Genomic DNA, 27,102 nt, shown 5'->3' with positions numbered 1-27,102 from the left:
TTAAGTAATCAATAGAACAGGATCTTAGTGGACCAGGAGAGGAAGGACTCAAAGCCCTGGTAGAGGGAATCGCCTTGACTGCTAGGCCCATGAGGAAGACAGCCAATATGGTTGCACCTTTGGTTACATTTGTAGAAGCGCAGCCAGAAAATTAAGGACATGATGGCACCTCTTTTCCTGGTGCAGAGAGAGACTGGTTCATCTGAGAGGAGGGGAGGTATGAAGTGGTATTTACTGAATGCCTGTATTTTGCTAAATACTTTGTGTAATTAAATAATCTAATCTTTTTTTTTTTTTTTTGAGGCGGAGTCTGGCTCTGTCTCCCGGACTGGAGTGCAGTGGCCGGATCTCAGCTCACTGCAAGCTCCGCCTCCCGGGTTTACGCCATTCTCCTGCCTCAGCCTCCCGAGTAGCTGGGACTACAGGCGCCCGCCACCTCGCCCGGCTAGTTTTTGTATTTTTAGTAGAGACGGGGTTTCACCGTGTTAGCCAGGATGGTCTCGATCTCCTGACCTCGTGATCCACCCGTCTCGGCCTCCCAAAGTGCTGGGATTACAGGCTTGAGCCACCGCGCCCGGCCTAAATAATCTAATCTTTATAAACATCCCATGAGATAGGTACTCTTGATAGCCACATTCTGTAGACAAGGAAACCAAAGCTTAGAGAGGTTAAATTACTTGCCACTTGTCACACAGCTAATAAAGTAGCCAAGCCTGCTCTCAGACCCAGGTCTGTCTGACTAGGCCTATATTCCTCCCATCATGTTCTTCTGCCTCCCCCTCTTCTCCTGAACTCTTCTCATCTTAAGGACTTCATTCTTCCCTCCTTAGCTCTGGTAATTTAATACGACAGCCTGGGAGTTACTCACTTTTATGGAAGTGCCGACACATTTCACAGACTTCTTGCACAGTGCAGTTGCCTTTCCCAGAAGCACATCTCTCTGGCGCGGGAGGCAGCAGCCCAGAAATGCTGTCTCAGGAGGAAAATTGACAGAGTTGGAAGTTTCTTTTTTTTTTTTTTTTGAGACGGAGTCTCGCTCTGTCACCCAGGCTGGAGTGCAGTGGCCAGATCTCAGCTCACTGCAAGCTCCGCCTCCCAGGTTCACGCCATTCTCCTGCCTCAGCCTCCCGAGTAGCTGGGACTACAGGCGCCCGCCACCTCGCCTGGCTAGTTTTTTGTATTTTTAGTAGAGAGGGGGTTTCACCGTGTTAGCCAGGATGGTCTCGATCTCCTGACGTCGTGATCCGCCCGTCTCGGCCTCCCAAAGTGCTGGGGATTACAGGCTTGAGCCACCGCGCCCGGCCTGAGTTGGAAGTTTCTAAGTGGGATGCAGACCAGTGCTCTTCAGATTGCTCTATGCTGTGACCTTTTCCTGTGGCGCACATTTTGTCCACTGTAGAGATAGTGAGGGCTTCTGTATTGTAGAGAGCATTGTGCTGTGAAGGGCCAGCTTTATAATAGTGAAAGAGGAGAGGCAAAGAGGAGAGGGCCAGCAGGTCTGACTCCTTGGTGGCAGCAGGAATTGGGCTCCAGTCACTTGCTTAACACTGAGAAAAAGGAAAGAAGACAGGAGTGTTTTTGCTCTTAAGGCTCTTCCTTTCTAGTGGAGAACATTAAATTAGCATCCAAAGGCCGGGCGCAGTGGCTCAAGCCTGTAATCCCAGCACTTTGGGAGGCTGAGACGGGCGGATCACGAGGTCAGGAGATCGAGGCCATCCTGGCTAACACGGTGAAACCCCGTCTCTACTAAAAAAAATACAAAAAGCTAGCCGGGCGAGGTGGCGGGCGTCTGTAGTCCCAGCTACTCGGGAGGCTGAGGCAGGAGAATGGCGTAAACCCGGGAGGCGGAGCTTGCAGTGAGCTGAGATCCGGCCACTGCACTCCAGCCGGGACGACAGAGCGAGACTCTGTCTCAAAAAAAAAAAAAAAAAAAAATTAGCATCCAAAAAACAGAGTATGATGTGCACGCAACAAATTGTGAGGCACGATGTAGTAAACAGCTCAGCAGAAGGAAAGTCCAGTAAATGCTAGAGGAGGGATTTTAGCCGCAGCTTGCTGAAAAGGAGGCAGGCATCCTGCTAGGAAAAGTTCATGTGCTAGGAGGAGGTTTTGTCTTCACCAGCCTGCCTTTTCAGAAAATGATTGGGAAATTGTTTCTAGCTCCTTGATATTCTTTTTTTTTTTTTTTTTTTTGAGACGGAGTCTCGCTCTGTCACCCAGGCTGGAGTGCAGTGGCCGGATCTCAGCTCACTGCAAGCTCCGCCTCCTGGGTTTACGCCATTCTCCTGCCTCAGCCTCCCGAGTAGCTGGGACTACAGGCGCCCGCCATCTCGCCCGGCTAATTTTTTGTATTTTTTTAGTAGAGACGGGGTTTCACTGTGTTAGCCAGGATGGTCTCGATCTCCTGACCTCGTGATCCGCCCGTCTCGGCCTCCCAAAGTGCTGGGATTACAGGCTTGAGCCACCGCGTCCGGCCAGCTCCTTGATATTCTTAAAGTTTCCCCAGAACTATCACTCTGAGGAACAATCATAGGGATTTTGAGAGAAAGTTTTTAAAAAATTGTCAAGCTTTTCACATATTAGGATTAAAAGGGACCTTAGAGGACATCAGATTAAATTCTCAACCAATGCAAGAATCCCTTCTACAGCGTCTTTGACAGATGGTTGTCCACATTCTCCTTGATTGCTTCTGGTGACAGGGAGCTTAATACCTCAAGAGAAACCTCTTTTGCTACCAGTTTTATAAATTTTATTTTATTTTATTTATTTATATTTTGAGATGGAGTTTCGCTCTTTCACCCAGGCTGGAGTGAAGTGGCACGATCGCGGCTCACTGCAACCTCCACCTCCTGGGTTCAAGCGATTCTCCTGCCTCAGCCTCCTGAGTAGCTGGGAATACAGGCGCCTGCCACTACACCCAGCTAATTTTTGTGGTTTTAGTAGAGATGGGGTTTCACCATGTTGGTCAGGTTGCTCTCGAACTCCTGACCTTGTCATCTGCCCTCCTCCGCCTCCTAAAGTTCTGGAATTACAGGCGTGAACCACTGCGCTGGCCAGTTTTATTTTATTTTTCATTTTTGAGAGAGAGTCTTGCTCTATGACCCAGGCTGCGAGAGTCTTGCTGTATGACCCAGGCTGCAGTGCAGTGATGCAGTCCTAGCTCACTGCAACCTTGAACTCCTGGGCTCAAGCAATCTTCCCACCTCAGCCTCTTGAGTAGCTAGGACTACAGTTGTGCACCACCACACCTGGCTCATTAAAAAATTTTTTTTGTGGAGACAGGGTGTCACTCTGTTGCCCAGGCTGATGTCTAACTACTGGCCTCAAGCAATCCTCCTGTCTTGGCCTTTCAAAGCCTTTGATTACAGGCATGAGCCACTGCACTCAGCCAGACAGCTTTAATTAACAGAAAACTTTCCTCTGTTAAGCCGATACCTGTTTCTCTGTGACTTGCCATTGTTAGTGGGCCTCCCAGATGTCTCCAGTATTCCCTTGGTAGGGATTTCTTTTTTTCCTTTTGTAGACGGAGTCTCACTCTGTCACCCAGGCTGGAGTGCAGTGCTGTGATCTCAGCTCACTGCAAGCTCTGCCTCCCGGGTTCACACCATTCTCCCACCTCAGCCTCCCGGGTAGCTGGAACTATAGGCTCCCACCACCATACCCGGCTAATTTTTTGTATTTTTAGTAGAGACGGGGTTTCACCATGTTAGCCAGGATGGTCTCGATCTCCTGACCTCATGATCTGCCCACCTTAGCCTCCCAAAGTGCTGGGATTACAGGCGTGAGCCACCACGCCTGGCCTTTTTTTTTTTTTTTTTTAAGATGGAGTTTTGCTCTGTCGCCCAGGCTGGAGTGCAATGGCACGATCTTGGCTCACTGCAACCTCCGCCTCCTGGGTTCAAGCGATTCTCCTGCCTCAGCCTCCTGAGTAGCTGGGATTACAGGACGCACATCACCACACCCAGCTAATGTTTGCATTTTTAGTAGTGATCGGGTTTCAGCATGTTGGCCAAGCTGGTCTCTGACTCCTGACCTCAGGTGATCCACCTGCCGCGGCCTCGCAAAGTGATGTGATTACAGGCATGAGCCACTGTGCCCAGCTCTTTTAATCTTTTAATCAGGAAATCAGCACGATCTTTGAGAGAAGCATTTTAGGCCTCTGGACTCATGTACAGGTTTCGTAGGCTCTGGGGCCATCGTGTGGTGAGGAGCAGCAGCACAGAGCACACACCTGCCAGAGAAAGAAGGGGAGAAAGACGTCACAGGCTGTCAGAGAGCACTGTTATGTAAACATTAGGGCCTTTTAAAAAAGTTTAGGTTACTTCGTAATTGATAATACAGAAGCGATTAAAGTGTTTGTCAAATTTTACTATGCATAGGGATCACCCCACAAGTCCTGTTTAAATGAAGTTTGTGATTCAGCATTTCTTGGGGAGCCTTCATTCCTGCCTCTGTCATGCCCCATTCAGAATGCCCAGTGCAGATCGCAGGCCAGGCTCTGAGCAGCAGGTCTTAGAAGGTAAGGAAGAGAGACAGACACTAATTCCCAAGGGTTGAAGTTAGCATCTTGAGCTGAACCTCAAGCATCCTAGCATTGTGTCCCGTGCATGCACAGTCCCAGCCTTTTGGATTGCAGTGAGACACGGGGTCCCCCACAGCATGCACCTGCCCCCATCTGAACCTCAAGCATCCTAGCATTGTGTCCCATGCATGCACAGTCCCAGCCTTTTGGATTGCAGGAGACACGGGGTCCCTGTGAGCATGAGCTGAACCTCAAGCATCCTAGCATTGTGTCCCATGCATGCACAGTCCCAGCCTTTTGGATTGCAGTGAGACACGGGTTCCCCGTGAGCATGAGGGCGGCTGAGGCTTCCACAGAAGCTGGGCTGGGTGGGGACTCCGGGCACTCCTCATTCTCATGGCAAGGAGCTTACCAGACTTTGAAATTAAAGAAGTCCAAAGTTAGCTAGGCAAGGATTTCTGTTTTTTTCAATATTAGAGTCATGGTAACATGTATCTAAAGCTTATTTATTTGAAATTGCTTTTCAAGCCAGGCAGTTGGCTCATGTCTGTGATCCCAGCACTTTGGGAGGCTGAGGCAGGAGCACCATTTGAGCTCAGAAGTTTGAGACCAGCCTGGGCAACATAGTGAGACCTCATCTCTACTAAAAATAAAAAACAATTAGCTAGGTATGGTGACCCCTGTAGTCCCAGCTACTCAGGAGGCTGATGAAGGAGGATCTCATGAGCCCAGGAGAACGAGGATGCAGTGAGCTATAATTATGCCACTGCACTCCAGGCTGGGCAAGAGAGTGAGATTCTGTCTCAAAAAAAATTTTTTTTAAAGAATTATATATATATATATATATATTTTTTGAGATGGAGTCTCACTCTATCACCCAGGCTACATTACAGTGGTGCGATCTCAGCTTACTGCAACCTCTGCCTCCCAAGTTCAAGCAATTCTCCTCCCTCCCTCCAAAGTAGCTAGGATTATAGGCACCCGCCATCGTGCCTGGGTCATTTCTGTATTTTTAGTAGAGATGTGTTTTTGCCATGTTGGACAGTCTGGTCTCAAACTCCTGACCTCAGGTGATCTGCCCACCTTGGCCTCCCAAACGGCTGGGATGACAGGTGTGAGCCACCGTGCCCAGCCTCTATATGTATATATTTTCTAAATTCCAAATTTGTCCAGCTAGCTAGGGAATGCAGCAAAAGAAAGGTGTCTAGAGCCCCATTTGTTCCAATATGATAAACATGGAAAGGACACACATTTCAGCTAACACTGATTAAAGACGCCCCATGGTTGAGGCAGGATATAGGGGCAATGGGGTCCCTACCTAACGTTGTGCAAAGAAACATAGCCCCCATCCTCAAAAAGGTTGGCATCGTGATGGGGTAAAGTCTATTCGAAATGCCTCGTGGATGAATCTGGCATTTCCCTTATGAGCACAGTGCCACGTCCACCCTGCTGTTTGTCTTACAAATGGACCATTTGGGATCTGGTCCCAGCCTAAAGAAGTAATGAGGCCAGGCACGGTGGCTCACGCCTGTAATCCCAGCACTCTGGGAGGCTGAGGCGGGTGGATCATGAGGTCAGGAGATCGAGACCATCCTGGCTAACACAGTGAAACCCTGACTCTACTAAAAATGCAAAAAAATTAGTCAGGCATGGTGGCGGGCACCTGTAGTCCCAGCTACTCGGGAGGCTGAGGCAGGAGAATGGCATGAACCAGGGAGGTGGAGCTTGCAGTAGGCAGAGATTGAGCCACTGCACTCCAGCCTGGGCGATAAAGCCAGACTTCATCTCAAAAAAAAGAAGTAAAAGAAGTAACGAAGTAACAAGGAGGCATCCTCCTCACACAAAGAAAGGTGGGAGGAAGGGAGGGACGGGGAGAGAGAGAGCTAGAGAGACAGAGAGAAAACAGATGGATCTTTTCCCCAATCAGTAAGAAACTTTCAAAATATTTTAATACCTTCTTTTAAATATGATTCAAACTATGTTTTTTAAAACCATGAATCACACAAAGAAATGAATCTAATTTGACCCACACACAGACTGAAATCAGCTTCACAAAGCGGTTGTTACTCTTACTAAATGTGACGCATTCAGGTATTTTTTGTTCTATTTCATTACATTAAACAAAAAAATGCTGGTCACTGCCTACCAAGAGGTTCACACAGCTCACTGACTAACTCAGGGGTACTTGTCACTCCTGGACACTTGGTCCCCAGCCCACCCGGCTCTCCTGTATTGGAAGCAAGCTGCCTGAGGCTATTTTAAGTGCTCTCCTTTCTCCTCCAGGAATTGGAATCTGCCCAGCTGAGCCCCAGATGCTGGAGGGGTCCCGGGGGTCAGTCAGCCTTGCGCCACCCTCCGGTTCCTCTTCTGGCTATACAAGGAAGTCCAGTGCGGGGATGACTAAGCAGCTGACCTGGGGGGAGAGCAGCCCTGGAGCGGAGGCAGGACTGGCCCCTCCTGCCAGCCATCAGCCTCTGTGGGTTGGTCCCGTGGTGAAAAGTCCCAGGCCTCCCACCAGGGAGCACCTGACCTCTCTGCTCCCTGAGAGGAGTGAAGTGAGCCTCAAGGTCTGCCGGTAGAGGCACAGCCTTGCACTGACATCAGGCCCTAAGCTCTAGTTCCACACAGAGATAGCGGGTCTGTCCTGGCCTCCCATGGGCTCCCAGGGACAGGGAGATCTGGCCTGACCTTCCCAGCAACACCTGCCTCAGTGGAGAAACCCCAGCTTCCCAGCATCAGGACACACTCTCTCTCACACCCTCCGTAGTTCCCACTGACCTCACCACAAAATCCACAGTAGAAACTCAGAGTCCTACTGAGGAGACACCTGCTCAGCTGTCAGCCTGCTTCCTCCACCTGCTCCACCCACCTGCTTCCTCCACCTGCTCCCCCACCTGCTTCCTCAACCTGCTTCTTCCACCTGCTTCCTCCACCTGCTCCCACACCTGCTCTATCTCCTGCTGTCTACATCTGTTCCCCCACCTGCTGTCTCACCAGCTTCCTCCACCTGCTCCCCCCATCTGCTCTCTCACATGCTTCCTCCACCTGCTCCCCCACTTGCTCTATCACCTGCTGTCTACACCTGTCCCCCCACCTGCTCACTCACCTACTTCCTCAACCTGCTCCCCCCACCTGCTCTATCACCTGCTGTCTACACTCATTCCCCCCACCTGCTCGCTCACCTGCTGTCTACACCTGTTCCCCCCACCTGCTCACTCACCTGCTTCCTCAACCTGCTCCCCCCACCTGCTCTATCACCTGCTGTCTACACTCATTCCCCCCACCCGCTCTCTCACCTGCTGTCTACACCTGCTCCCCCCACCTGCTCTATCACCTGCTTCCTCCACCTGCTCCCCCCACCTGCTCTCTCACCTGCTGTCTACACCTGCTCCCCCCACCTGCTCTCTCACCTGCTGTCTACACCTGCTCCCCCCACCTGCTGTCTCACCTGCTTCCTCCACCTGCTCCCCCAACCTGCTTTCTCATCTGCTTCCTCCACCTGTTCCTCCAATGAAGGGGTGGCCTGCCCCTCCACACCTGTGGGTGCTTCTTGTTAGGTGGAACGAGAGACATGAGAAAAGAAATAATACACAGAGAGAAAGTATAGAGAAAGAAAAGCGGGGCCCAGGGGGCCGGTGCTCAGCTTACAGAGGACCCACACCGGCACTGGTGTCTGAGTTCCCTCAGTATTTATTGATGATTATCTTTACCATCTAAAAGATAAGGGAGTAAATCAGCAGTAAGACATATAGATAAAGATCTTTGTGACCTGCATAACTTCAAGGAAAATGCTGTGCCTTGAGATGCATATGCAAACATCTCCATAAACTTTTTGAAGGTGTTGCTCCAGCAAATCCCACCTTATTCCTAAATGCAGTTTTCTCTTTGCTCAGTAAACAAAGCACACAATAGGTTTTACACGGAGATGTTCCATTGCCCAGGGACGGGCAGGAGACAGATGTTTTTCTCTTACTTGAGATTTAAGAGAATGGTGATGACCTTTAACCACAAGCAGCCTTTAGGCATTTGTTTAACAAAGCACATTCCTTACAGCCCAGAATCCTTTAAACCTTAAATCACCACAGCACATGTCTCTTGCAAGGACAAGGTTGGGGGTAGGGTCACAGATTAACAGCATCTCAAATACAGAGCCAAATGGAGTCTCTTAAATTTACTTCTTTCTATATAAACACAGTAACAGACTGACCTCTCTTTTCCCCACACTCCAACCTGCTCTCTCACCTACTGTCTACACCTGTTCTTTGCTCTGTCTGCCCCCACCCATCCAGCTCCCCCACACTCTTCTTGGACATTGCCTGGCACTTCCCAGCTCCCTCACACAATGCTGCCGCCCCCAACTCACGTCCTGCTTTCTCGATGATCTTCCCAGAGGGGGTCCCACCTTCCCAGCCCCTACCTGTTCCTCAGGTCACCATTTCCTGGAACCACCTTCCATCCACCAGAACTCAGCTGGGCCCTGCAGACATGTACATACTACCAGGTGATGTGGCCACTCCTCCTGCAAAGCTTTTCCAGGTGTCTCTGTTTTTCTTGTTCTTCAGAATGATAAAAGTTCCCAGATCCCAGGGACTTTTAGGCTGCTCCCACCACAGAGCTGGCCAGCGTCCTTTGAGGCAGAGAAATGCTAGGGGTAAGTCCATGAGGCGAGGCCTGTCTCCCGGGCTGGGAGCCTGGAGTCACTGAACCAGGAAGCCAGCCCAGTGCTCAGGGCTTCACTTTCCTGCTGCGTGTTCAGTTTTGAAAGAGAGGAATACTAATGAAGTTTGCTTAACCTCCTAAGTGAGTGTGTGTGTGCATGTGAATATATGCACGTACACACACACACACACATACTCACACGCACACACACACACCAGCCCCTGTAAACAAGGATGCAGGTTCCAGAGAAGATGGCTCCCTCATCCTACAGAGAATTAAGACAAATCCTCATGAAGCAACCAGCAGAAGTCAGGGGAAAATCATTAACTCTGAATGAGAATCTCAGGGATTCATAAACATGATCTGAAATTAGCCATCTCCAAGGAAGGGTTCCAGAAGCCTATTTTGTAGGAAGAAATTTGAGGATCCACTGCCAATAAAATTAGAATCATTCCTGGAATGTTGCCAGGATATAGTTTACAAGATAGAAAAACAAGCTCAAATCATAGGAGTGTATTTAAACAAAAAAAAGAAAGAAAGAAAAGAATAGAACAGTCAGAAGTGTTTGGACGAACGGAGGCAAGATGGTGCACTTCCGGGTTCTTCTTCACCAACTTTTCCCGCATGCCGAAAATGAAAATGCAGCCAGTGCCCAGGGAGGGTGCAGACCAACCGGGCATGCGCCAGGTGACGTCAATCCGAAGAGACCAAGATTTACCTGGTCGCACCTGCGGAACGCCCCCCGACACGCCCGTGCCCCGCCTATTGCCCTCCCACTCCTAGAAACGCCGCTCCGGACGGTCGCCACAGGCGGCCTTCCTCAGTGCTCCACTCCTGTCGGGATGTCGGGACTGCAGGAACTCCGTCCGAGAGCCCCACCGGGGGACTCTGTCGGCCTTCTTTGCTGGAGGCCGACAGACCTCTTCCCCACACCTTAGGTGACCAAAATAAACTTGCAGTTTTGCTCCTACACTAGTCTACTCGCTGGTTCTTTTGTGCCCGCTCTGGTGGTCTTTAGAAAAACAAATCAAGGGCCAGGCGCGGTGGCTCAAGCCTGTAATCCCAGCACTTTGGGAGGCCGAGACGGGGCGGATCACGAGGTCAGAGATCGAGACCATCCTGGCTAACACGGTGAACCCCATCTCTACTAAAAATACAAAAAAACTAGCTGGGCGAGGTGGCGGCGCCTGTAGTCCCAGCTACTCGGGAGGCTGAGCAGGAGAATGGCGTAAACCCAGGAGGCGGAGCTTGCAGTGAGCTGAGATCTGGCCACTGCACTCCAGTCCGGGCGACAGAGCGAGACTCCGCCTCAAAAAAAATAAAAAAAATAAAATAAAAAAAAAAGAAAAATCAAGAAGATGGTCATGTTCTAAAAGAACTGCAGGAATAAGGTAATCAAAAACAATATGCTCCAAAACCCTTTAGAGAAGGTACGTTCAGGCTCCAGACAGTTGGCCTGGTTCTTTGGACAAAAGTGGTGAATTGGTCCTCTCTCCCTCTCTCTCTTCCTCCCTCTCTCTCTCCCTCTCTTTTTCCCTCTCTCTGTCCTTCCCTCCATCCCTCTATCCATCCCTTTCTCTCTCTCCCTCTGTCTCCCCCCTCCCTTTCTCCCTCTCTATTCTCCCTTCCTCTCTCTCTCTCTCTCCCCTCACTCTCCCCCCCCCACCCCCGTCTCCCTGCCTGCTTCTCTGTCCCCTCCCTGCATCCCATACACATGATGGTAGAAACGCGCCTTAGGATCATCCCACGTCCTCTGTGGCCATCCACACCTGCCAACATGCCCTCTCTCTCTGTATACTGTCCTGGTTTATCCTGCCCACCTGAAAAAGCTCAGTCATGCAGGTAGAAGATGCTGCTGTTCTGTTTCTATGATGTCAATCGCCTAGAAATTAAGGGGAAAACCCATTCACCAAAAAAAAAAGGGACTTTATGGAGAATCTTAGCATTTAGTTCTGTTATCCTCCTTTTTTTTCTTTTGTTTAGGGTCTGGGTCCTGGGAAGCTCTGGGATTAACATGACTCCTGAGCACAGACGCCGCCCTGACAGAGGTTCCTGCGTGTTCGGGTTCATCCTTGGAACTTTACACTCACACTTGACTCACCCACTTTATGTGCCTTTTTTTTTTTTTTGTTTTTTTTGGCCTGACTTTTAAAAACCAATCTGAGAATAAAGTTTAAAAAGAGTTTTCTGAATCCTTAACTGAGGTCAAAATCTTAGAGTGAAAGCCAAAGATGCAGTGTCCAAGAAGCCAGGGAACGGGGCGTCCCCGAACCCAGAATCAGTCAGCAGTGGGAGAAAACAAGGGCTCCTATGTGCGGCTCCCTGATGAGCACTTGGAAAGCAAATGCGTTTCAGCCCAGAAGAAGTTCAAGTGAGGAATTGACCTAAATGGGGTTTATTCCTTGACCAGCCCTGAGACTGGGCTGGAGGCCTCAGGCAGGAGAGGGAGGGCCAGGCTCCATCAGGCTCTCACCACAGAAAACGATGATGGACCAGGAAGCTGCAGAGTGAGTCGACCTTCCTGCCCTCTCTGCAGAGGCCTGGACCCCCTCACTCCCTCTTCTTATATGTCTGGCTACTGTTGGCATATTAAAGTTGGTGATCATTTTGAATATGAGTGCTAAACTGAATTTTGTTAGTTCTAATAATTTATCAGAGCATTTTAATATTTCTAGGAAACAGAAGTATTACATTATCCTCAGAAAAATTTGGCTTTCTTGTTAATAATAATAGTCCTTCAGTTGCCCTGCCTTCCCATTGGGTGTGAGTGCATCTCTGCTAATGTGGGGCAAGAGAACGGATGCCAGAGGCAGAGCAAGCAGCTCAGAGGCCATAGCAGCTATTCATTTTTTGTTTATTTATTTATTTATTTTGAGATGGAGTCTCACTCTGTTGCCCAGGCTGGAGTGCAATGGTGCAATCTCAGCTCACTGCAATTTCCACCTCCTGGGTTCAAGCGATTCTCCTGACTCAGCTTCCAGAGTAGCTGGGATTACAGGCACCCACCACTATGCCAGGCTAATTTTTTGTACTTTTAGTAGAGACAGAGTTTCACCATGTTGGCAAGGTTGGTCTTGAACCGCTGGCCTCGGGTGATTCACCCACCTTGGCCTCCTAAAGCGCTAAGATTACAGGCATGAGCCACCGTGCCTGGCCCATTGTGGCATCTTAATCACAGAGCGAAGGAGGCCTGGATCCAGCATGAAGATAAGAAAAGGGGGAAGAGCAGCTCTCTCATCTATGGTGTCGCCAGGCGCTTCCAACTTTCAACATAAGGGACACTAAATAGCTTTCTCAACAAAAACAACTGAGATGTTGGGTAAAACCTACAAAATGCATCTTTGTAAGTGCATTACTGGGCTGGCCTTGAAGGATGGAATCCACAGCAGTCAATAAGAATTGGCAGGAACCAAAGGGAATTTTTTTTCTGTTTGGACAGTGGCACAGAGGATGGGGCATCAGAAACAAAACCGGATGTCTCTCCAAAATGAGGTCAGAAATCTGACATCTTAGACTTCAAATAAAAGCCCCCTCAGAGCAGGAGCAGCAAGGAGAGCACCTGCCCTGCATTGGTGCTGGGGGAGGAAAACCACTGACCCTGAGAACCGATGAAACAGTCCTCCAGGAGTTCATGCTGGAGGACTGGAGAGCATGGGTCAAACTGACGTGGCACCAGGCAGCTGCTAACTTCACCTCTACCCCATGTGAGTGAACATCTTTGCTGAAACAATGCAACCTTGTCCTCAAAATATCTCTCCACATAAAATTCCAAGGAAGATAAGTCCATGTGCAAAAAGTTACAAAATATAAGTAAACAAAGTACTGTGGATACATCCAATAATTCAAGAAACAAATTCAGCAGAGCCACGAAAATCCAAAAGGAGAAAAAGATCAACTGCTGAGAAAGTATCCACTGCTGTTGCTCCTGTTAAGAAACTGTATTTCATAAAAAGCTAGACACACCCCTCTGTGGCCTCACACTTGCCTTCTCAGGCATGTCTGCCCCAGAAATGCCCTTGCATTGTCTTCTCCAAGAGACACATACAGGGCAAGAATATTTAGGCAGTGACTGTAGAAATAGAAAACACCTGAAAGCCATCCAAATACACCTCTACCAAAGAAAAAAGCTGCCATAGTCACATTGTGGAATATGATACAGCTGTGAAAATGAACCGCACTTAGAAGCATCAACAATGAAAAATTATAGTGAACAAAGGAAATTACTGAAAAATACACTGCTATTCCATGTACAGTTCACAAACCATAACATATGACATTGCTTAATAATATACACAGAAATGATAAACCTTATGAAAAGTAAGACAAACATTAACACGTTAGTCCTATGTCTGGGTGAAGAAGGGAGACCCAGGTGATCAAGGAAGGGCATATTGTAGCCTTTCAAGACACTCGATGCTAATGGATGATGACATCAGTGCAATTATTAATCTATTGGATTATGCATTCAGTTTTGTTTGTTTGTTTGTTTTTGAGGTGGAGTTTTGCTCATGTAGCCCAGGCTAGACTGTAATGGCACGATCTCAACTCACTGCAACTTCTGTCTCCTGGGTTCAAACAACTCTCCCACCTCAGCCTCCTGAGTAGCTGGGATCACAGGTGCTTGCCATGATGCTTCGCTAACTTTCTGTATTTTTTTAGTAGAGACGGGTTTCTCCATGTTGGCCAGGCTGGTCTTGAACACCTGACCTCAAATGATTCACCCACCTCAGCCTCTGAAAATGCTGGGATTACAGTCATGAGCCACCGTGCCCACCCAAATTTTATAGACTCTTATGTGTCATATATTTCATAATAAAACATAAAAAATAAAATATTTACTGTAGTTTTGTAAATGAAAGAGCAATAAAAAAAGTTGCAAACTTTTAAACATCAAACCTGTTGTATAGCTCATAGTGACCCTCGTATTAAGCTGTGGTAAGTTCCAAGTTGCATTTCATTGTCATTTTCTAAAAGCTAGGTAAACAGATGAAAAGCAGAATTCAGTTTTAAAACAAGATATTAAGATAATGTTACGGTTGAAGGTGTCCGATTCTTGGAGCCTTGAACCAAGAACTGGACACAACGCAAAAATGGAGCAAGGAAAGAATGAAGCAGCAAAGCAGAGACTGACGCAAAATGAAAGCACACTCCACAGGGTGGGAGCGCCTGAGCACAGGGAGCCTGTTACTGAAGTTTCTGGGGTTCAGATCCCCTCTAGAGCTTTGCATTGGTTACTTGGTGTGCACCCTATGTAAATGAAGAGGATGAAGTCAAATGACAAAGTCATGGACTCGGTGGATGCCCTGTGTAAATGGAGAGGATATTTCCTGTCATAGCCCAAGAGTTTCCATTTGATTTAGTTCTCCAAAGTCAGGGTGAATCGGCCTTATGTTCCTGCCTCCAGACCCCTTTCTCCTGCCTCCGTGGAATGGGTGGCAGGACATGGAAAAGTGTTTTGTCCAAATGACATGTCCCAGGGCACTGGCAGCTGAGGACAAGAGGGAACCAGTTGGTGCCACAGAGGAGCGGTCACCCTTGTCTCCACACAGCACAGAACAAAGTGAGTGTCCTTGTCCTGAATCCTCTGAAGTGAGTATCTCGCCTCAGGGCTTTCATGAAACCCTTTTTTGGAGAGGCTCCTTCTCTCTCCTTTTGCAGCCACAAGGCAGCAGGGATAGACCCCCTCACGCTGAAGTTCTTCTAAAAACAAAAAAAAAAAAAAAAAAAAGAGAGAATAAAATAATAGAATTAATGTAATGTAATAAATAATAAAATAATGAAAATGAAACTTTTTTTTACAAAAGCAGCTCTGGAATTTCATGTATTGGCATTAAAAGCAGAGAATGGGCCTATAGGCCTGGCAGGGTGGTTCACGCCTGTAATCCCAGCACTTTAGGAGACTGAGGAGGGTGGATCACAAGGCCAGGAGATCGAGACCATCCTGGCTAACACGGTGAAACCCCATCTCTGCTAAAAATACCCAAAATTAGCCAGCCATGGTGGCGGGAGCCTGTAGTCCCAGCTACTCGGGAGGCTGAGGCAGGAGAATGGCATGAACCCAGGAGGCAGAGCTTGCAGTGAGCTGAGATCCCGTCACTGTACCCCAGCCTGGGCGACAGAGCCACACTCTGCCTAAAAGAAAAAAAAAAAAGAAAAAGAAAATGAGTCTATAGAGCTCAATTCAATGGCAAAAAATTAAGGAAAGAATAAAAAGACTCTGCTAATAATGGTGACATGAGCTGCTCATACTGTCATTTTCTCTGGGACCTAATATTAGGGAGGAGGTGGGACCACCTGCCACCAGGCTCCAGGTGATTTTCAGGCTGTTCCCCCAAATGACTGCAGCCTCTTCCCTGCTGGTCCCTTGATCTTGCTGCTGTGCCGGGCGCCCTGTGTGGCAGGAGGCACCTCGGCAGCTTCCAGGGGGATAGGTCTGCAGCATTCTGAGTCTGAATGGCGTGATCACTAGAAAGTGAGGAGACACAAACAGGAAGGGCTCAGGGATGGAGCGGCCGCTTCTCAGGGATCAGTCTCAGGCCTGAGCTGGGAAGAATCCCCTTTCAGGACAATGGCTCCAGGCTGAGGTCAACGCTGTTTCTGTGCGTTATGATGACTGACCTGCATCCACAGGGAAGTGTATTCGGGCTCCTTTTTCCCAGGCGATGTTGGGAACACCTTGAAATGGGCCCTGGTGGATTTCAATTCCAGCCTTCCAGAAGCCACTCCAAACGGAAATTGAGCTAAGGGATGTAGCTGGAGTAAGTAAACAACTTTGGTCCTGAACAACAATTTTCAGATACAATATAGTGTGCAGGGAAAAAAAAGCCTCGGGACCCCAATTCACAGCCAAAAAGGAAAAAACATTAAGCTGGAAGCTGAATCATGCAAGAAACTGCCTTTCCTCTTGTCCTAAGCAGATAGCTACAGATAAAGGGTTACATATCTCCACAGGATGCTACTCTATGTTCACCTTATCTTATGTAAAGGACTGCTTTACTGCATGTGAGATGAAGACAAAACTGACTATTCCCCACCTGCTCTCTTTCTCTTGCAACCTGAGGAACACCACAGGCTCCCTCTTTCCCCTCCAGCCCACACTTTTCCTCCAGCCCGCCCTTTTGCTCCAGCCCACCCTTCCCTCCAGCCCACCCTTCCTCTTCAGCCCACCCTTCCCTCCAGCCCACCCTTCCTCTTCAGCCCACCCTTCCCCTTTAACTACTGAAGCCCTCAAAATCATCTTGGGAGGAAGGCACAGACCACAGACTGTTTCTGTGATTCCATGTTTTTTTCTTACAAGCATGGCCTTAACCTTGGCAGAATTAACTTTTAAATGGATTGAGATCAGTCTCAGGCACCTTTTGGTTTACAATCGCATGCCTCAGCCATTGCACAGCTCTCTGGCCTTTGTCCTCTTGTACCAAAGGAGGAGAGTGGATTCCATGTTCCTAAAATCCCTTCAGCTCTCCATAGGTTTCTGGGAGGATACAATTACCTAAGAGATTAGAGAGAGCATCATAAAATGTAAGTAGACGGTGTGTGGCAGTTAGGGTTAAGTTTGGCTGCATAAAACAGAAGACTCAAGCTAACAGAGGCTCACACATATAAAAGTCTGTCTTTTCACATGAAAGGAATCTGAAGGCTTTCAATCCTCCCCTGTTCACTGGATCTGTGATCTTATCAGAGAGTCCAGCTTCTCCTATCATTCCCTCAGGCACTTTGACTGAAGGTGGTTGTATCTTCTAGATCACCTCATGCCCCAAGAGAGCAATTTTGTTCGCAATCACAGCTGCATTCAAAGCAGCAGGGAAAAGAAAAAATTTTAAAAAGCCATACTCAGGGCCGGGCGCGTGGCTCAAGCCTGTAATCCCAGCACTTTGGGAGGCCGAGACGGGGCGGATCGCGAGGTCAGGATTGAGACCATCCTGGCTAACACGGTGAAACCCCGTCTCTACTAAAAATACAAAAAAACTAGCCAGGCGAGGTGGTGGGCGCCTGTAGTCCCAGCTACTCGGGAGGCTGAGGCAGGAGAATGGCGTAACCCGGGAGGCGGAGCTTGCAGTGAGCTGAGATCTGGCCACTGCACTCCAGCCTGGGCAACAGAGCGAGACTCCGTCTCAAAAAAAAAAAAAAAGCCATACTCAGTAATTCGGCTCCTTTTTTGTTTTGTTTTTTTTTTTTTTTGAGACGGAGTCTCGCTCTGTCACCCAGGCTGGAGTGCAGTGGCCAGATCTCAGCTCACTGCAAGCTCCGCCTCCGGGTTCACGCCATTCTCCTGCCTCAGCCTCCCAAGTAGCTGGGACTACAGGCGCCCGCCTCGTCGCCCGGCTAGTTTTTTGTATTCTTTAGTAGAGACGGGGTTTCACCGTATTAGCCAGGATGGTCTCGATCTCCTGACCTTGTGATCCGCCCGTCTCGGCCTCCCAAAGTGCTGGGATTACAAGCTTGAGCCACTGCACCCGGCCAATTCGGCTCCTTTTAAGGAGTCCTTTTGGACGTCCTGCTCAACAATTCTACTTATATCACATGGACCAGAATGGACCCACATGGCCACATGGGTGCACAAAGACAGCTGTGGAAGGAAGCATTTAGTGTGGAGCCTTGGTCACAAGAGGAGGAGGAAATGGATGTTGAACCAACTGTTTCTGTCACATGACATGTTAGTTGAGCTTGGAAGGATGAGTGGGTTATTCACAGACAGGCTTGGAGAGAGACACAAGCAAGGATCGTGTGTGGAAGAACCACATCGGAAATTTGCAACATAAAAAGAGTCTCCTCCTCACTGCAGATTCTTCTCGCTAAAAACTCAAGGGCTTCTGAATTATTTCCGTATTCTTTCTTTCTGAATTTAGAAGATTTACAATTCAATTATATGTAATGCTAAGACATCCTCTTCTTGGGGATTGTTTAAAAACAAGTCTGTTTGGGTTTGGAAAGAGCAATTTAAGACCTACTTGGAGGGGGAAGGAGTTTCAAGGTTCCTGGAACACAATGCTGGAAGGAATTCAGGCAAAATATTCTATGGTCTTCTGACTGTTCTCTGGTGCCTGTTGTGAAGTCTAAAAGCTGTGATGCTCCCCAGGAATGGCTATGTTCTGAAAGCTTTTCCAGGAAAGTGCCTTGAGCTGGGCTACATTGTTAGCTCTCTGGTTCACAGAAAGAGCCTTCTCAAAGTCCAGAGGGCACTTAGATAAGACAGACTACATGGCACTCAAGGTTTTCTCCGTGGTTTTCTTCCAGACATCTCTGAGGCATCAGAAGCAAGGGTCAATAACTCAGTGTAACAGAAATTTTAAAATGAATCAAATATTTGGATGGAAGGAGAAACCTTCAAAATTATGCCTATTATTTAGCATTTTATCTTCCACAAAGCAAAACAAAGCTATAAACTTCTCACTGCAACTATGAGGGAAGAGGATCCTAAAACATTTTGTCTTAGCCTGTTTTCTGCTTCTCTTAGCAGAGTGCCTGAGACTGGGTAATTTACTAAAACAGAGATTCACTTCTCACAGTCCTGGAATTGGGAAGTACAAGGTTAAGGGGTGGTGGGCATCTGGCAAGGACCTTTGTGCTGTGTCATCCCACAGGAAGGTGGAAGGGCAAGACAGCATGAAGGAGTAAGAGGGGTCAAACTCACTTTTGTAACAGACCAAGTCTTGTGATAAGGAACCTACTCCCCCAATAACAACATTAGTCCACTCACGGGGGTGAAACCCTCATGACCTGATTACCCCTTAAAGATCCCTCGCCTCAGCACTACTGCATGGGGGATTCAGTTTCCAACACTTGAAATTTGGGGGACACTTTCAAACCATAGTAAGAAAGAAATGGCAAAAATAAATTACTTATACAGTGTTTATCACTAATAATAAGGTATGCACAAAACATCATTTATAGTCTATATTCACTATAAGATATTGTGCTCTATTTTCATGTTAATTCATGCAAAGAAATAAAAAACAAAGAGAAAGATTTTTGAGAGAGGTATTAAGAAACAGCACCATAACCTTTAGTAAAACTGAGAAACTGGTAGAAGTAATTGTTTTAAAAACCTTTTTTATTTGCTGGTTGTTTGGAAGTCAGTGGTGACATTTCAAGGAGGAGTTGTCATTGGGAAAGCAGATTTCAGGAGGCTTTAGTAAGAGTGCATGAAGAAGATGGGGAAGGAAGGAGGACAGGTGACTTAGAAAGATTCTTGGTGGCGACTGGAAGTGCAGAAATAGAATGGTGACTTCAGGGAGAAGCAATTCAAGGAATGTTGTGCTTTTGCTTCTCTCTTTCTGTCCCTCTCCCCATCTCTCTTTCCATCTCTCTCTGCCTCTCACTTTGTCTGTCTCTGTTTCTCCCTCTCTGTGTCTCTCTCCTGGTTGCTCTGTCTCTTTCTGTCTCTTTTTAAGACTCTGTGTGTGTCTCTGTTTCTCTCTTCCCCTCATCTCTTTCTCCATCTTTCTATGTCTCTCTGTGTCCCTGCTTCTCTGACTTTTTCTGTCTCTCTCTCTCTCTCTCTCTCTCTGTGTCTCACTCTCTTGGTTTCTCACTCTCACTCTCCATCTCACAGCTCTCTTTGGTTTCACTATGCAAGCTGACTCTCCCCACCTGATGATCCAGTGGGATTAGCAGGAACCGAGTGGACGACGGCCACCACCCGCATCCTGTGCCCATCCATGAACTGGAGCAGAGAAGAGGATTGATCTCGTTACTTGGCCTGGCTGGACGTGCTGACCCTCAGGATCACAGGCAGTGGAAGGAGCAGCTCCTGGAAGGTCAGAGTGGGTCCTGTGATGGATGGAAACAAGTATGTTGAGCAACAAAAATGATCAGCACTTGGTCTGTGGCAGCAGGAGCTCAGAAGTAAGGAATCCTAGGGCCTTATATGAGTGGCCCATTGTGACAAAAACTTTTTAAAACAAAAAAGTAGCCCCTAAAGAGTGTTCCAATGACTACCTCTTAAGCAATACAATTGACCCGTGAACAATGCAGAGATTAGGGGCACCAACTCGCCACACAGTTGAAATTCGGACAGTAACTTTTGACTACACCAAAAGGAATTTACTAATAGTCTATTCTTGGGTGGCAGCCTCAGTGATCACGCAGATAGTTGTTTAACGTACATTTTGTGTGTTATATGTATTGTATAGTGTATTCTTACAGTAAAGTAAGCTAGAGGAAATAAAGCAATCATAAGGAAAATGTGTTTACTATTCATTAAGTGGCTCATCATAGAGGTTCTTCTCCTCATTTTTGCACTGAGTAGGCTGAGGAGGAGGAGGTGGGAGGAGAGGAGGAAGGGTTGGTCTTGCTGTCTAAGGGGTGGCAGAAGTGAAAGAAAATCCTTGTGTAAGTAAGTGACCCACGCGGTTTAAACCCTGTTGTTCAAGGGTCAACTGTTTGAACAGGGAAGTTTTGAAGTGATCTCTCTCTCTCTTTTTTTTTTCTTGAGACAGAGTCTCACTCTGTTGCCCAGGTTGGAGTGCAGTGGCTCGATCTTGGCTCACTGAAATTCAGGAAGTGACCTCTTTTCAAATGAGGCATGGCAGGGAAAGGGGGAGGAAAACGGCAAAAGTCTGCCCCACAAACTCAGGACCAAGATCCCCAATTTCTTCCCCTGGTGAGTGGGGCTCTCATTCCTTAGACCACAGAGTCTATTTGGGTTCAAAGACCACCTAGGCTCTGGGCTTGGCCTTCCAAGAGAAGAGGGTATCTGGGCCCTCGCAAGAATGCAGAGCTGTCCGCCGATGGATGAGTGACCGCAGCTCTGACCCTGTCCCTGGTCTGGGCTTCACTCCTCCTCCTGTAGTTGGACGCAGCTGCAGGCTCAGGAGTTCTCTAAACCAGGCAACACGTGGTTGTGGGTGGGTGTGCTTGCAGGCAGAGGAAGAGGTCTGTGGCTTACATCAGAATCTCAAAATTGACACCCAAAAAAGGTAAAAGCTCCTGCCAGATGCTGGCATATACAACTAACAAGATAACACTCTGGGTGTACATCCGGGCACACATGAAGAGCATTCTTGTTCATGGCAGTGGTTTCAAATATTTCAGTGAGTTTTCTCTTGAATGCCTCAGTTGGGAGCCACTTCAGTTCAGCGCAGGCAGCAAGGGAACTTCTAGGACTGGTAGTTATGAATTCAAGCTTGTACACAGCGACAGGTCACAGGTCTGTGGAAGATACCTGTCAATCAATATTCAGAGGTAGTATTCCATAACTGAAGCATAGGGCATATCTGACCTCATCTGACAAGGCTAAAATCATGATTGTTTTTCTAACTGGGAAATTTATGTAACTTATTTGCCAATAAAGAACCAGCTCTCTCCCCCCATTTTCTGACATAACGCTAGTCATTAGGGAACTGTTCCGATGATGTTCATGAAAGGACAAACCAATGTCTTCCGCTGTAATACCACCTATTTCACACATATGACTCTTGCTGCTTCCATATGACCCTAAAAGTATCGGGAGTGTCAGGAAGTCTCTTTAATCATCGTTCTCCAACGTGCTCAGGAGATGAAGTCATTCTGTGAAGTGGACTTCAGTTGACACCACTGAGAAAATGTCCTAGAGAAAGTAAAGCTTGTAATGGCCTCAAACTTTACAGAAATAATGCAACTTCTTTCCTTTCTTTCCAGTTTTTAGATATTAATTTTAATTGGTTCAGAGCAACCTGTTTCTGCATCAAAGTCTTGGGAAGCTTCTACCTGGTTTTATTTTATTTATTTATTATTTATTTATTTATTTAGAAATAGAGTCTCACTGTGTCACCCAGGCCAAAGTGTAGTGGTATGATCACAGCTCCCCTCAGTCTCAACCTCCCAGGGTCAAGCCAATCCTCAGGCCTCCACAACCTGAGTAGCTGGGACTACAGGTGTGCCACCAGGTCCTGCGAATGTTTTATTTTAATTTTTTATTTTTTGTAGAGACAGGATCTCGTTATGTGGCAAAAGCCAGTCTCAAACTCCTGGTCTCAAGCAATCCTTGTGTCAGCCTCCTAAAGCGCTGAGATTATAGACGTGAGCCACGGCACACAGCTGATTCATTATTTTATTTTCTCAGAACTCTATGCAACCTGATTCTTAATACTTAAGGAAAGAGAAGCCAGACAAATGTGGCAGTAGTTACACACAATGTGAGTGTCATTTGGCACTTAGACAAGAGAGGCGGATTGTAAAAATAAAAGAGCCACATGTCACAATTGGCTGTGGGCTTGGATGTGGACTCCAGCACTTTTTATTTTTATTTTTTTAGGAGATAGTGTCTCACTCTCTTGCTCAAGCTGGAGTTCAGTGATATAATCGTAGCTCACTGTAATCTCAAACTCCTGAGTTCAAGTGATCCTCCTGCCTCAGCCTCCCAAGTAGCTGGGACTACAGATGTGCCACCGCTCCAGGCTAATTTTTATTTTTTTTAATTTTGTAGACGAGGTCTCCCTGTGTTGCTCAGGCTAGTCTCAAACATGTGACCTCAAGCAATCCTTCCGCCTTGGCCTCCAAAGCACTGGGATTATAGGTGTGAGCCACTGTACCCGGCCAAGAAACCAACCCCACCTGTTTTCTACATAAAGTTTAGCATCTAGATACAAAGCAAATAATTTTTAAAGATCAAGGAGTCTGAAGGGAAGCTGGTGGGAGGGGAATGGGCTGAAGGCAGCATTTTCTGGTCTACAGTTTTGCTTATCCTTGGACTTTCCAAAGTCCCGAAAGAAGCAGAAGGAAAGTGGGAACAGAGGAAGAGGCAGGAATAAAGGAGGAGGGCTGCGCCTCTGAGGTTGCAGATTAGCCCAAGGCGGCTCAGTGGCTGGGAAGGAAGGAAAGAAGCCCCCAGGGCCGCAGGTGGAGTCAGAGTCCTGGGTCCAGCAGAAACTGGAGGGGAGGAGGGTGCCAGGAGCCAAAGACCTTCCTGCTAGCACTGCAGCCTCTTAAACTGCTTAGGCTTTTATCCAAATTTGATATGTCCGCATTTTGTAGACCTCCAAACCCAGTCACTCAGGGTAACCCAAGCAGGAAGGGGAGGATGATGGGAGAAGCTGCCCCACCTGATGATGCCCTTCCGGCTTTTATCCATTCCTGGGAATGACTCTTTCTCCAACTCGGGGGATGCCTCTATGGCAGAATACAGTGGCATTGACCAGCAGTGGTGAATTCCAAGTCCAAAAACCGATTGGCCTTTTAAAGGAAAGTAAGAAATCATCTTGCATATATGAAATATTGGGAAAAAAGGTTGTTACTAATAAATCTCAAGAGACCACTCTGGTGAGACTGGGTTTCTTTGGGGATGTGTCGAGCAGGGTGTATGTACCCAGTGGGTCCATCCCACCCTTCAGACTCCTCCTTCAGCTCCTGTCTACTGTAGCAGCCAGAGGGCAGCTCCGGTCCTCATCTCCTCTGAGCAACCCACTCACTCATTCACTCACTCATTCATTCACTCGCTAACTCATTCACTCACTCACTCATTCACTCCTTCACTCGCTCACTCACTCATTCACTCACTCAGTCGTTTACTCATTCACTCACCCTTTTACTCACTCACTCATTCATTTACTCATTCACTCATTCACTAACCATTCACTCACTCACTCATTCACTCACCATTCACTCACTCACCCATTCACTCACTCATTCACTCATTCACAAACCCATTCACTCACTCACTCACTTATTCACTCCTTCACTCGCTCACTCACTCACTCATTCACTCACCCTTTTATTCACTCACTCGTTCATTTACTCATTCACTCACTCATTCACTCATTCACTAACCCATTCACTCACTCACTCACTCACTCACTCACTCATTCACCCACCCATTCACTCACTCACCCAGTCACTCACTCATTCATTTACTAACCCATTCACTCACTCAATCACTCATTCACTCATTCACTCACCCATTCATTCACTCATTCACTCCCTCATTTACTCACTCAGCCATTCACTAACTCATTCTTTCACTCACTGTCCCATTCACTCATTCACTCACTTATTCAGTCACTCACTCATTTCCTCATTTATTCACTCAATCATTCACTCAATCATTCACTCATTCACTCACTCATTCACCTCTTCACTCATTCACTCACTCATTCACTCACCACCCTTTTATTCACACACTCACTCATTTATTGACTCATTCACTCACTAATTGGTTCATTCACTCACTCACTCTTCACTCACTCATTTACTTGTTCACTCACTGACTCATTCACTCACTCTTTCCCTCACCCATTCATTCACTCATCCACTCATTTGCTCACTCACTCATTCACCCACTCACCCATTCACTAAGTCATTCATTCATTCACTCACTCACCCATCACTCATTTATTCCCTCGGTCACTCACTCATTCACTCACTTACTCATTCACTCACTTATTCACTCACTCATTCACTAAATCGCTCATTCATTCACTTACTCACTTATTCACTCATCCATTCACTCCTCACTCCTTCACTCATTCCTCATTCACTCACTCAGCAATTCACTCACTCACTCACGTTCACTCATTCACTCATTTACCCACTCACTCACTCATTTACTCCTTCACTCATCCACTCACTCACTCACTCATTCACTGACTGGCTCACTCACCCATTCACTCATTTACTCACTCATTTACTCCTTCACTCACTCACTCCTTCCTTCCTTCATTCATTCATTCAGCAGCACCCATGATAGATTCACTCTGTCCTGGGCTCTGCTGCTGCCCTGGGCCTGCAGCGGGGAATAGTCAAAGATCTCTGAATCCACGGCATTCAGAGTTCAGCAGGGGGACCTCTGGAGAAGCTCAGCAGATAGGTGAAATGCCCCATGTGTGACACGGATGAAGATGTTTGAAGAGAAGCAGGGAGGGAACAGGAGTGTGCGTGGAGCCCAAAATGTCTAAGAGGGTGATCTGCAGACGCCTCACCATGCAGGAGACCTTGCAAGAGAGACCAGAGGAAGGTGGGCAGAGTGGGTCAGGAGAGGAGGGTCTGGGCTGAGGAAAGAGCAGGCTGGGCCTGAGGTTGTCGGGTGCCTGCATGGGCCTCTGGGCAGCACCAGGATCTGAAGGGACCAGAGGACAGGCCAGTGTGCCGTGTGTGGGGCCTGTGACTCCGAGTCAGCAGAGAAGATGCCTGAATTACATCCTGATAGGTGCACCCTGACTTTGAGGACACCTGAGGCATGGAGGTGGGGTGGAGGTGGGGGCAGAGCAGGGGATGGGGAGGGAGGCTGTTCTGGTCCAGGTCAGAGGGGGTGGCTTGGCCCCAGTGGCTCCAGATGCAACGAAGAGTCAAGAGGGACTTTCCTGAGGGACTTAGATGCCGGGGTGGAGGAGAACTGCAAGGCTTCAGCCTGAGCCCCTGGGAAGATGGAGTCACCAGGAGCTGAGCTGAGGAACACTGAGCGGTGGGGGGTTGTGCAAGGGTACAGAGGCCTGAGCTCAGTTTGGTCCCTGCAGATTTGAGATGCCCACTCCATGCACAGGCAGAGACAGCAGGGAAGGGGAAGAGGCTGCAGCTCAGGTAGCCCTGAAATGTGCTGCCCGACATGCTGGGGCACTGGGTCATGGTGCCCTCATGGCTGGGAGCTGCTTCCCTCCTGGGATGCCACAACTCCTTTAGGGCACATCCGCAACTCCTGCACTCACCACAGAGGGGCAGTGGGAAGGGCATCTGTCCCTAGGCATGTTCTCCTTCACCTTGTCCTAGGCAGGTCCCAGGCAGCACCTCCCCTCCCAAGTGGCTCCCCTTGGTCCCTGCCCCTAGTGTTCACAGCCAGACCCTCGAAGAGGGCTGGACTCAGCGGCTCACTTCTAATGAATAGAACCAGGCAAAAGAGATGGCGGTCTCTCCTGAGATTGGATTGGGAGGGGCTGCAGGTTCCGTCCACTGGAACTCTCCCCCTGACTCTTGCCAGGTGCTAGTTCTGGCAAAGCCAGTTACCTGCCCAGGGCAGAGGGCAGTCTGAAGCTGATGCCACGGAGAGACTGGGGCCTTCAGTCCAACAGCCTGCAAGCAACAGAATCCTGCCAGCAACACAGAAGCAAGCGTGGAAGCAGCTCCTCCCCTGATGAGCCTGAGCCTTCAGAAGACATGGCAGCCCTGAGCAGACACCTGCTGCAGCCGCGGAGAGCCCCTGGGGCAGAGGACCCAGTGAAGCCTGCACTCCTGGCCCAAGGAGTAATCATTCCTGGGGTATAAGTGTGTGCTGGTGTGGGCCACACTTTGGAGTAATTTGTCAAGGGACAATAAAGAACAAACACACACCTCAGGTCCTACTGGGTGGAAGCTGTATGGTCAGCAGGGCATGTAAGATCTTCCTCTTGAATTAGAAGATTCATTGCTAAGACTCAAGATTTAAAAAAAAAAAAAACCTCTAGTTGTAGCACCATTAAAATACATGACTTGCAAAAAAAAAAAGCCATAGCTATTCTTTTGCATCTTAGCTACAGGTATATATTAATATAAGTTAATTCCTTGACTGACTGAGCAATGGGCCAAACTCATGAGAACAGATGTGTGAGGACCATCAGTGACCACCCTGATCCCAGCCCTTACATACAGACAAACTTTTGAATATAATCCGTAACCTTGGGGGTCTTGACACTCTAAATTTTATTGTTTTTAATTAAGTATTTTTATTCCCTAAACAATACCTGTTCATCGGAGAGAAAAATGGCATTACCTATACTAAACAAAAGAAAGGAAATAAAATGCTCAGAAACATTTACACATGTATGCAGACTCATACACACACACACTCGCACGCACAGGCTCGCACGGTGTCTAGGCCTGCCTTTTCACTTATTGGTATGTCCTGAACACATTTCCATGTCAGTAGACACTTATCTTCGTAGCGATAACAGCAATTAAATATTACTGCAGCGTCTATTTTTACCATCATTTATTTAACTCATCATGTTTGAACTGTTAGGTTGTGTCTATCGTTT

General features: G+C 47.8%; 3 long non-coding RNA genes across 5 annotated transcripts; 1 reads left to right on the top strand and 2 right to left on the bottom strand.

Moving 5' to 3' along the window:
- Positions 1–4,095: 4,095 nt before the first annotated feature.
- On the bottom strand, positions 4,096–9,064 carry LOC117091084. The gene is made up of 2 exons (XR_004440244.1): positions 8,940–9,064; positions 4,096–4,231 (listed from the first exon to the last, which is right to left on the bottom strand). It is a non-coding gene; the product is annotated as an uncharacterized LOC117091084 (long non-coding RNA).
- On the top strand, positions 9,023–26,522 carry LOC117090977. 2 transcript variants are annotated; one of them, XR_004440224.1, is made up of 4 exons: positions 9,023–9,173; positions 11,165–11,229; positions 19,737–19,941; positions 26,070–26,522. It is a non-coding gene; the product is annotated as an uncharacterized LOC117090977 (long non-coding RNA). The 2 variants fall into 2 exon arrangements; XR_004440211.1 differs by lacking the exon at positions 26,070–26,522 and having other exon boundaries at positions 19,737–21,495.
- LOC117091172 lies at positions 19,821–23,399 on the bottom strand. Of its 2 annotated transcripts, none has more exons than XR_004440381.1 (3): positions 23,206–23,399; positions 20,939–21,347; positions 19,821–19,954 (listed from the first exon to the last, which is right to left on the bottom strand). It is a non-coding gene; the product is annotated as an uncharacterized LOC117091172 (long non-coding RNA). The 2 variants fall into 2 exon arrangements; XR_004440334.1 differs by having other exon boundaries at positions 20,939–21,334; positions 23,206–23,397.
- Positions 26,523–27,102: the final 580 nt, after the last annotated feature.

The sequence above is a fragment of the Trachypithecus francoisi genome, unplaced genomic scaffold (assembly GCF_009764315.1).
Source record: "Trachypithecus francoisi isolate TF-2019V2 unplaced genomic scaffold, Tfra_2.0 Contig00089, whole genome shotgun sequence".
Taxonomy (NCBI): Eukaryota; Metazoa; Chordata; class Mammalia; order Primates; family Cercopithecidae; genus Trachypithecus; species Trachypithecus francoisi.
Note: the sequence above shows the minus strand (reverse complement) of the source record. Positions and strands in the feature narration are given on the sequence as shown.